Consider the following 10,645-nt stretch of genomic DNA (forward strand, 5'->3'; position numbering starts at 1 on the left):
TGTCTGTTGTAAGCTGGGGAAGTAAATCCAGACGTGGACTTCACGTTAAGCACAGCTTTAGCACCACCATGGGAGGTTTACATCAGAGCATCACGCACCGAGCCTCAACGTTTTCATATCCTCCAAGTCTCCTTAAACAGAAAGGAAACTTGGATGGTTCTCACGTAAACAGCATTTCAAGCCTGCCTTTTTATTTAGTGTCTCATCAAAAGATTTGAGCTCAAATTTTCAAGAGCAGAAACATTAGGTGTTATACCTGAAACGTCTCAATAAAACCTCATTACCGGCAAGCCCTGAATTCCTCTCCTGCAAAAAGGGCACAAACCTGGCATTTCAGAATGGCAATCTAAAAATAGAGGTATGAAAAAACACAAACAACAAAAACCACAACAAACAGACTTCTCGTAATCTTAGACCTAAATTAATACCTCTCATGTTTTTCTAGCATATTTCGCAGAGGGTTCCCAACAATGCCTGCAGACACCGAGCGCTGCGCTTTCCCCGGCGGGTGGGCGAGCATTATTGGAAAACATATGGCAAAAGACAAAAACCGACGGTGTAGTCTGTTCACAATCAGACTCTTCATCGACAGGAAAGGCCGGAGCAGAACCTGCAGCAGCAGCAGAGCCCTTCTCCCCGTGTAACCCCAATGCACAGCCCCAATTTCATGATGCACGGGTTTAGGGCGGCTGCACCAGGCGTAGAAGCCAAGGTGTGATGTACATGGGTGGGATGCTGACTGCACCCACCACTTCCATGAAACACTTTTATGGCCAACAGCAGCAACAAAAACTTCCTACAGCATGCCAGGAGCTGCCAACACCTGGCCACGGGGCGGCACGAGCTGTCCCAAACCCAACCCCAACCCAGCAGCGTGGGAGCAGCAGGGGGTGGCTGGGGGCAGGGTCACCACCTTGCTCACAGCATCATCAGCCACGGTTCGGAGGCCTGAGAAACCCCAGTAACCAAAGCTTTACTGGCAAATAGACAGTAAAACCCACATGGGCTTTTAACTCCCTTTCTTTGTTTCTGCACGTCAATGTCTCAGCACCGAGGCCAAGCCCTTTTAGCTCAATTCCTCCAAGCCCAGTGTGATGGAAGATGGAGACCCAAACCAGACTGCTGCTGTCTCAGCACGCCGGTGTAACCCCAGGGACCTGCGCTGATTCCGGTGGGAGCCTGTGATGACAAAGCAGTGGTGCCAAGGTAGCAAAGCGGGAAATGGCAGCATCAAAAAGAAAAAGTAACTAGAAAAAAAAAGGGGGGGACAGTGAGGGGAGAACTGGAATGCTTCCTGTGTCTCATACACGCTTGTGGAGGAGCAGATCCCTTGGCCAGAGCTTTCCAAGCACACACCTGACGTGATCTAGAGCTGAAGCACAAATGCTCCTGATATTAAACACAGCGCTGCTTTAACAGCGTATACCTCTGGGAGCACTCAGACACAAAGTCACAAATAGGCCAAGAACCTGTAGGTCGAGTCGCCCCTCAGGACAATTCCAAACAGCTAAAAGTCTACATTAGTCACACAAAAAAAAAGCCAACTCATTCAGAAGCGCCCCGGTGCTGCTCTCATTATTGCAGCAACGCCGTTGGGAAAAGCAGCGGGTTCCTGGAGGCTTTCCTTCTCACCCTTTGGCACCGCTAACCAGGCACGGAGGCTGGTGCCACCCGGGGCACCACGGAGCTCCTGGCCCGGCCTCCGAACCCATCAGTGTCGGAGCAGGGAGCACAGAGCTTGCAGCTCGTGGCATCGCGGTGCCCGCAGCCATCGGGGGCACCGCTGCCGGCTGCCGCCCTCCCAGCAGGGTCAGGACCTCAGCCTCCGCTCGGAGAGGTGAAAGGGGACGAGTTCTGGGAAGCCGTGGGTGGGAATCGCGTGGTCTCCTCAGGGACCAGCACAGCTCGAGGACAGAGAGGGCTCTGCTTTCCCCAGAAGCGGAGACGTTGTCCTTTGTGCCCAGGGAAAACACAGGCAGCGCCTTGCCAGGGCTGGAAGCACAGTTTCTCCTGACCGTTTTGGAAACCAGAGGGGGCCAAAATCAGCTGGTGGCCACAGCCAGGCCCGCAGCACTGAGTCCCACTATGGGGTCATGGATGTCCCCACAGTGCCATCCACAGAGGGGACAGGCCCCCACAGTGCCCCGCTACTGATCAGCATCCTGCCCCCTGTCAGCCCCATCTCCTGTTGCATTTTCCCCCAAAAAAACACCTGAACCCTGCTCCTCCTCCATGCGCTCCTACTGCCCTTGCAGGAAAAGGATATTAACGCTGGAGACATTGGGTGCACACAACAAAAACGAGGAGTGGGATCTCCTGAAACAGAGCTGAGAATAGCCAAAATCCGAGATTAATGGCCAAGAGAGGTTGGAACGGGAAGGGAAGACTTCTCCCCTGGGGCCAGAGACAAGGCGCAGCCCCAGGGCAGCCTGGTGCTGCCATGGGGGGGGAGAGGCGAGGGGGGAGCGGCTGCTCCAAGCGCTCTGGGGCCGTGGAATTACTTTTTCCTGGGAAGCAGCAGGTCCCCGAGCAGCGGGCGGGGGTGACATGAGTTACTCGAGGGGTTTCGTGGTGGTTCCCAGCAGGGGAGTCCCCAGCACACAGCTCCCGGGTCCCTGTTCGGCTCTGGGTCCCTTCCCAGGGACACGTCACCGCTGCCAGCCCTTGGGGCGCTCGCCCAGGCCCTGGCCGCAAGTGCTGCTTTCACACGCATGGGAATTATTTCTGCAGATGGAAGCGGGCTGAGGCTGCGGACCTGCCGCAGGGGACGTGCGTCCCCGCTGGCAGCAGGGCTTCGGGCCCCGGGGGCGCTTCCGAGAGCCCCCGCTGCGGGATTCCCGGGGAGCTGCAGACACACAGATAGCAAGGCTGTTAAGGAGATGCTTCTGCCTTAGAGAAATCGAAAATGCGTCTCAGGCATCTTTCCTTAGACATCATTAAAATACTGCAGGGAAGTGGCTTCTTCATCCCGTGGGAATTAAAACTGTCACCCGATCCAAACCAAGACAGAGGAGTTTCAGATGTGGGGAACTGAAACCCTGCATCTCCAAACTGAAACACTGCGTCTCCAAATTTCTGCAAGCCTTCCCCCCGTTTCAGTCCCTATTCCCTTATCCATTTGCTCTGTACTGTAAATCATCTGAAATTAAAAAATAGAAATAAGTCAGCTTGAAGAACACGAGCTTTTTGTTCCCCAAACGTTCAAATGGATGTTTCAAATATCTCCGACAACATATTTCAATAGATTTTTTTTTTTTTTTGGAAGCGAGTTCATTGAAAGGGCTCCCCTCCTACAACCAGCTTCAGTTTTGATAACTTCCCCTTATCTGGCACTAGCTGTCTCATCAAACCAGGACTGACCAGCTCTGGATGCAACACACCTGATCGAGCCAGGGATACCCGGCACGGATGGCTCCGGGGGCTGGAGGAAGCAGCCTGCAGCATCTTCCCTGCAGGATCCACCAGGCAGGGAGGTAAGCAGCATCGATCCTTTCACTAAGTGATGTATTTGGAAGAAGGAACCCGTCTGGGTTTGTTTTGTGTTGCAGGGAACCACGGCCCCATGTGTGTCCGCACACTCAAGGTGCAAATCGCCCAGCTTCGTGCCGCAGAAAGCCTCCCGCACACCGCTCCATCACAGCGCATCTGCTGGAGTCACACTTTCCATTAAGAGAAGAGCCTGCTAATTTCCTCATCAGTAGCAGCAGCGACTAATTAAAAGGAAAGCATCCTATGATTAAATGAACAGCACCCAGAAAGAACAAGATCCAAGCACACCTCAGGCATGGCGCGGAACACCAGCTCTTCCCACGAGTCCTCCCCATAAACACTGAATTTCATCCCCAGGACACCTCACCCCGCTGGACACACAGACGTGGTGCCCTGGATAAATCATCCCCTGTTAGCCCTGTGCCTGTGCAGTGTCGATTTGTTGATGTACCCAAGAGCACACTGCCGAGCTCTGGCAGCACCCACCGTGGGAGAGGACAGCGTGGCACCTCTCATAAGCGCCGCGTAGCAAACGAGCGCGGCGGGGAGGAGGCTGGGGTGCAGGAGGGGCGAGAAGGGCTGGAGACCTGGGGACTTGGAGGGCTTACCCACATTTCAGCTCCACCTGCATAAGGCATTTATCCCGTTCACCTCTCCGCCCCCATGCAGGCTGCGGGGAGCACCCAGAGCCCCCCCCAAGCCCCCCCTTTCCACAAGCAGCAGAGCCAGTGAGTAATTCACGGTGGCTCGAGGGTGCCCCGGCTCCGCAGGGCACGGCTGAGCTAAGGGGAGGCGAGGGACAATGCTTCCAGGTGCTGAATGACACACCTCAAGGGGTGTCTCAGAGCTCAGCCAGCACCTTCCCCTTTTTCAGCACTCAGATATAAGCTACAATGCATTACTTTGGTGTTTTACTTTTTTTTTTTTTTTTTCCTTTTTTAAACCAAATAGAAGTTCTTGAGCAAGGTTTCCAATGGCAGGAGGGATGGGCTGGATTTCCACCTAGGTAACAGAGGCCTTTCCCCTGTACCACAAACAGGAGGCAAAAAGCCTTCTGTCCTGCCACAGCACAAAGGGATGCGTGGGGTGACCAGGCAGGGGGCAGGTCCCCTCTGAGCCCGAGGCTCTGCTGCTGTGAGCGGATCCAGACCAGCAGGAAAACTTCGAAGCCATTCAAAGGACTGCAGAATAAAACCCTTCTGAAAGCATTTCCATGGCAACTAAAGCAAAATACCACAGAAAGAAAATAACGACCTCAGCTATTTCCCAGGAAACACCGACAACATTTTCCTGACTCATCACTTGCAGATTTTTAATATATATATATATACACATAAGAAAAATCACACAGGTCACGCAAACACGCGACTCTCCCCGCTTCTCAGCCTGACGCCTCCCATCAGGATCCTCTCCACCCTCCGCGCGGGCACGGACCTACACACTGAGTCCACTTCCAGGCAGGAGCAAGACCCTAATTCCTGGGGCAAAATGCAAGGAATTCAGATGAAGAGAAGCAGAGATAACTAGCAGCCTGAGGCACCCTTCCCTTGCCCTCTGCCGTGCCCAATTCCCCAGCATTTGGAGCTGGCAGCCCCTGCTGAGCTCCGGCCGCCCTAAATCCACTTCAAGGCCCCCCAGTAAGCGCCGCTCCTCTCAGCTGCAGGCCCGCTTGCTATTTTATAAATAGAAGCTGGATCCGTGGATATTTTCAGCCATGACATTCATTGCCTTTGAGGCTCCCTGGAAGGATTTGGGCTTTAGCTGTTGTCCTGGTCCGGCCGCGCCAACCTGTGCCGCGCTCAACCAGAGCCCGCCGTGCCGCGATGCTTTCCCTACAGATCCTGTGCCAAACCGGTCTAAATGAAAAAGTTCCCCCTGGAAAATGACTCAGAAAGCAGGATGGCAGAGCTTTTGCTCAGCTCCTCAGCACAGCCTCAGCCCCTGGGTTTGTCACTGCTCGTGGCCGCGGACCTCTCCTGCTTGTCCCCATCCCTTCCAGCTCCAGCCCCCGGCTCCAGGGAACGGATGATGTCCAGGATTTAGAGATGTTTGTTACATGGGAACGACTGACAGGCAATCAAACAAGCCCAGCTTCATCCCATCACAGCATGGGAAAGGGGGATTCTGTTGGAGGCTGAATGGGGACTGAATATTTCATGCCACACCAAGGAATACCGTACGAAAAGGAAGCAGGCAGCTTCCATTCTGAGGAAATCCGAGCTGCCTGCACCACAGGGACCCCCTGCACCACCTCACCTCCTCCTTGTCCCTCCCCTGCAGCTCACAGTGCCCCTTCCCACCCGACCCAGGGCAGGGAGGGGCTGGGTGTCATGGCCATGTCCCCACTTGGGGCCGTGTCCCCTTGCACCCATCACAGGGGTGCGGTGGGGACCCCACAAAGCCCGTGCCCTGCCCAGGAGCCTGACAGGGCCGCAGACCCGGCTCTCCCCCTGCACACCCCAGGCTGTGCTCTCCACACCCTTCTCTGGAGACACAGCAGATATTCTCGCTTGAGCTCCTTATCTCTCCCAGCTTGAGATTTCCGGATGAATATTATCCCAGAAAATGCAAGAAAAACATGAACCGGCTCATCCCTCCGCCCAGGTTTCGAAGGAGCTTAAGCTGAACAAAAGCTGCATTTCCACTTGGTCACACCTTGTAAGTACTTGAGATTTAAAGCCCTCTATTTCTCGTTAATCTAAACCAAGTTCCAAACTTATCTCCCCATTAGTACTTGAGAGGTACCAAGGGGAGAGAGGGGAAAAAGAAAAATAAAGGAAAAGAAAGGAAAAGGCTGTCTGTACAGCTCCTGCCCAGTTCTGCTGAAACCGGGTTTCTGGTGCCGGTAACGCTATCTCTAATGCTGACAGGCGTCCACGGGGGAAAGCTGGTAGAGTCCTAACATCAGCAGAAACCCCGCTGTAACAAAGAGCTGAAACCTGGTGGGGAGACGGGAGCAGGGGCTGAGCGGGCACGAGGGGCTCTGCGAGGACACGGGCGGCCGTGGGGCACCGTTTCCACCCCCCCCCCCTTTTTTTTTTTCCGGCTTGGGGAACAACCTCAATAATCAAAGTCGGAGCAGAGAGAAAGGCCCGACTATCTGCGGGGAGCAGCGACTTGTCATCGGCACGGGCACCAGGCGGGTCTCTGGAGCACACATCATTTTGCCGTTTCGCCGAGCCGCAGCCTCTTCCCGGCGCTGCCGGAGCAGAGATAAGACGAGGGTGCCGCTGGCAGCTGAAACAACAGCTGTAACGATACGATCTAAGGCAGCCCGAGCGTTCCCAGCCTCTGAGCAAAATTAACCGGAGAGGATTGACACTTTGAGCTCCCCATCCGCAGAGCTCAAGAAAACTTCAGTGGATGTCAAGGAATCCACATAGGTTTATCCCTAAAGCATGCGGAGAGCTGAATTGCCTGATAAAAAAAAATAATAATCATTTTCCCACTGCACGAGAGCTCCTTTAATTTTCAAAGGATGCAATCTCCAAAACCAGGATGAAGCCTGCTTTATGGGCAGGGCCCCGTTTTTAGCAGATGTGAGGACTGTGGCACCACCGCGTTTTGCACGGTGCCCTGAAGGAGCTTGGGGAGCCAGTCAATTAACAGACACAAGTTCCTACAAGACCTCATAAACCCTTCAAAATGCCAAGGAGCGGAAGAACCCCTGAGGTCCGCAAAAAGAATTACCCCCAATAACAAACGGAGAGCCGGTTTTGAAGTCAGTGATCCTGGTGATTAACAGCTCTGATGACTTCCATTAGCATTGATTTGACTCCCCCAGTCTCCAACGACAAACCGTTAATAAGAGTAATTTCTGCTGAAGCGGGAGCTAATTGAATATAACACGTGCAAATCTATAGGGCACCTTGTTTTCCTACAGTCTGAGTGCCCTGTGCAGCTGTAGCGCTGAAAAATTGAGTTGAGGCTAGCTGCAAGCCCAGCCCTGGGCAGAGACAGCGGGCTCCGAGGGAGGGAAAGCCTCGCTGCGCTGCCAAGGCGCCGATCGCTTGGCTGAGATGAGCTGGCACGGGGCTGGAGAGATGTGTAATGGAGTTAAATAGAGAAATGGGATATGCACCAAAGGGGAAGTGGAGCTATCTCGAGGAAGGAAAACGTGCCTGAACGTGGGACCCCCTCGGCTCCTTGGAGCAGGCAGAGGCCATCCGGGGAAGGGCTCCTTGATTTCTCCTTGATTTAGAGGGATGCGTGCACATGCACACGGGCCTTCCTACATCAAAGCCTAACGAATCAGATTTATAGGAGGAATCGTCAAACTACAAACTTCAAAGTAAGAAAGTCAGGCTAGCTATTAAGTGGGTGCAGACCAGCCAAAGCACAGGGCTAAGGAGGTGGACGAGCACTTGTTAAAATCTCATTTCGGCACGCACAGATGTCCAAGGAGCCGCCTCCCCGTGCCCAACAAATCTGCAGCTGCCCTCTGCCACCACTCCCGCGTCCAGCTGCAGCACGTTTGGCTTGACTTGGGTGCTCCTGAGCACCCAGCCCTGGGAGAAAAGTGCCTCTGATGCCCAGAGCACCCTCGTTCCTCCAGGCAGCACACACAAAACGGAACCTGCAAGTCACTCGGGAACTGACTTTTATCCCTGATCTCCGACTGGTTATCTGGAGCAGCAGTTAATGAGTCTGGGGCAGGGGCAGAGCACAGGGAATGCAATAAAAAGGGGACGGGAGCAGGCACAGCACTGTCCCCATGCTGGCAGCTGCATCTCTCCCAGCCATGCCAGGAGGCACAGACCCCCAGGCTGGGGGCTCTCGCCCTCCCGCCCCGTGCAGGGGCTGAGGATGCTGCTGAGGCTGCTCAGACCTCTACAAAATAACCCCAGTGGCTGAGCCAAGCTCAGTCTTGAGTCTCTGCCCTGCTACAAGCATTTTATGCATTCCTTCACTCAGCCTTGGCTTAAGACCCAAAGCAAATCCTGAGGTCCCCAGGCTTCCAGGCAGGTAATAACTTTCAGCTCCCGTCTTTCCTTCACGCTGAATTCAGGCAGAAGCACAAGCACGTAAATGCTGTTTGGGTGACCATTACAGATGCCTGAACCCGTAGCTCCTCCATGCTGGCAGATTTTCCAGCGCAGCTGCAGGTACTGACCTTTCTGCCCCTTCCTCTCCCCATCATCCTGGAGACCTGAGAATTTAACGCCCGCGGCCGCCAATTAGGGAGGCTGCCACGTTCTCCATCCTCTCCTGTTTACATAAATAGGTGCTTTAATCCATTTTGCCAGCAGGCTTTCCTCTGGCACAGATGGCTGGTATTTTCATGGCGCAGCAGCTATTAGATCGTGACGTTCCTGGTGACAACTGTACGTCAACTGTACCGTGGCGCCTGCAGCACGACCCACGAGGAATTAAGCCTCAGATACCACCGTGAGCTCCTGAACGTCAGCACGGCCCCTTCCCCCACGCAGAACAGCCTCCCGTGGGTTATGTGCCTCTCTCCTTGGGTGCTGTCCCAAAAAGCCATTCGCCCTTGTCACCTCTCCAATTTGCTTTCCCCAAATGAACAAAAGGGTCCTAGAGGCGTGAACCAATTTCCTCTTCCTTTACAGACCCCAGAGTTTTGGCCCAGCCTAGATCCAAGTCCCCACGAGCTCCAGCCATTGTGGCTTTGGAGGACCCTCTGGCTGGGATCTTGCCTCTGTCTCGCTAACAATGGTGCAACACCACAGAGACGGTGGCTGAAACTCAAGCGCTATTTAAACAAACGAATATGTAGGGTATAGTTCATACCACGCGAGTTCAGACAAGGAAAATCGGCACAGCCAGGCAGCTCAATGCGAACCAGATTTTAAAAACAAAAACAAAACCCCAAGCCCTTCCTTAAGGAAGCCCTCACCGAATTCTTTCCCCTGCTCAGGAGTCCAACATCACGCCTTGTGCTAAGCCTTCGCTTTTCACTCCGAGGAAGGACTTTAAGAAACAGAAAGCAGCACATTATGGAGCACAGCCTGGCTCGCAGCCAGGGCTGGGGGGGAAAGCAGCACACAAACCCTCTGCTTTAGCAGCACATTTCCCTCCTGCTCTGTGGCAGAACAAGCTTTTGCAAAGCCCTAGCCATTTGAACCCGCAGCGTTGCAGAGTCTCAGCTTCCCTAAGGCGAATCAGTCAATTGGTTCAGCAGTGTATTTAGAATCCCCCGGAGCCTACCCTTAAATCACCTTTATATTTCTCTACCCAAAGCTAATAGTTTCTACCTGCATTTTGCTTCATCTCCGTAGAAAAACAAGCTCTTTAGCAGTCACATTAATAATCCGCAGCAATCTGGTTGTCGTTTCCCTGATGGAAAATTTCACAGTGCTGCCCAGCAGCGGCAGCGGCCACGCGCTGAGTGCTGCGTGCACCTCGTGCCTCTGCTTGCCTCCCTCTGCACCCCTCAGGGGCAGAGCTGGGGGGCCCGGGGAGGACAGGCAGCGCCCCAGGGTGCACAGCCGAGCCTGGCCAGGCACTCAGAGCACGCAGGAGCCTCGTGGAAGCAACCTGATGCTGAGCAAAAGTCAGTGAGCTCCCTGTCTGAACGAACTTAGAGGAAACCCTGAGGCCCCTGCCATGGTTTTACCACTCTCCCCTGGCTACAGCGGTGAGCAGCTCTGTTCTGAAGCCCAGGGTGGTCCCAGGACTGCTGAATCCCACCCCATGCTGCTGGGGACACGGGACACCCTTTTCCTCCCACCCCAACCATCCCATCCCTCCTGGAGCACCAGAGCTGCTGCTGTGGCCTCTCCCCCTGGCAAGGTGCTGGTAAGCAGCGGCACCATAAAACGTGTCCCGAAAGTATTTATCCTAATATAGCCTGGTGTGCCCCGGCCAGCCTCGTGTGAAAAAGCCCACAAGGTAAATATTCATTAAATAAGCAGAGAGCTTAATATAGAAATTCAGGGAGTCGAGTACTCTTCAAGCCCCCTCACTTCTTTGCAAACAATCGGCCAATGAAGATAAATTTGGTGAGGCTGATCACTTGCACTTCCAGGCAAGGCTCTTGTAAAAGAGAAATCACATGTTTCAGTGTTTATCATCCCCGCAGAAAGGCCTGGTCCACCATCTCTCCACTCTAATTCCTGCTCTCGTAACTGTCAGATTATGAAACTGCAGACTGTAAGCCTTCCGAGTTCACAGAAAAACACCTCTCTGCTCTCCG

The 10,645-nt window shown here is 53.9% G+C and overlaps 1 protein-coding gene across 1 annotated transcript in view; it reads right to left on the bottom strand.

Moving 5' to 3' along the window:
• The window catches only part of CACNA1G (calcium voltage-gated channel subunit alpha1 G), a 133,366-nt gene that overhangs the window by 68,553 nt on the left and 54,168 nt on the right, over positions 1-10,645 (bottom strand).

Source organism: Anser brachyrhynchus (genome assembly GCF_964034855.1).
Source record: "Anser brachyrhynchus genome assembly, chromosome: 18".
Taxonomy (NCBI): Eukaryota; Metazoa; Chordata; class Aves; order Anseriformes; family Anatidae; genus Anser; species Anser brachyrhynchus.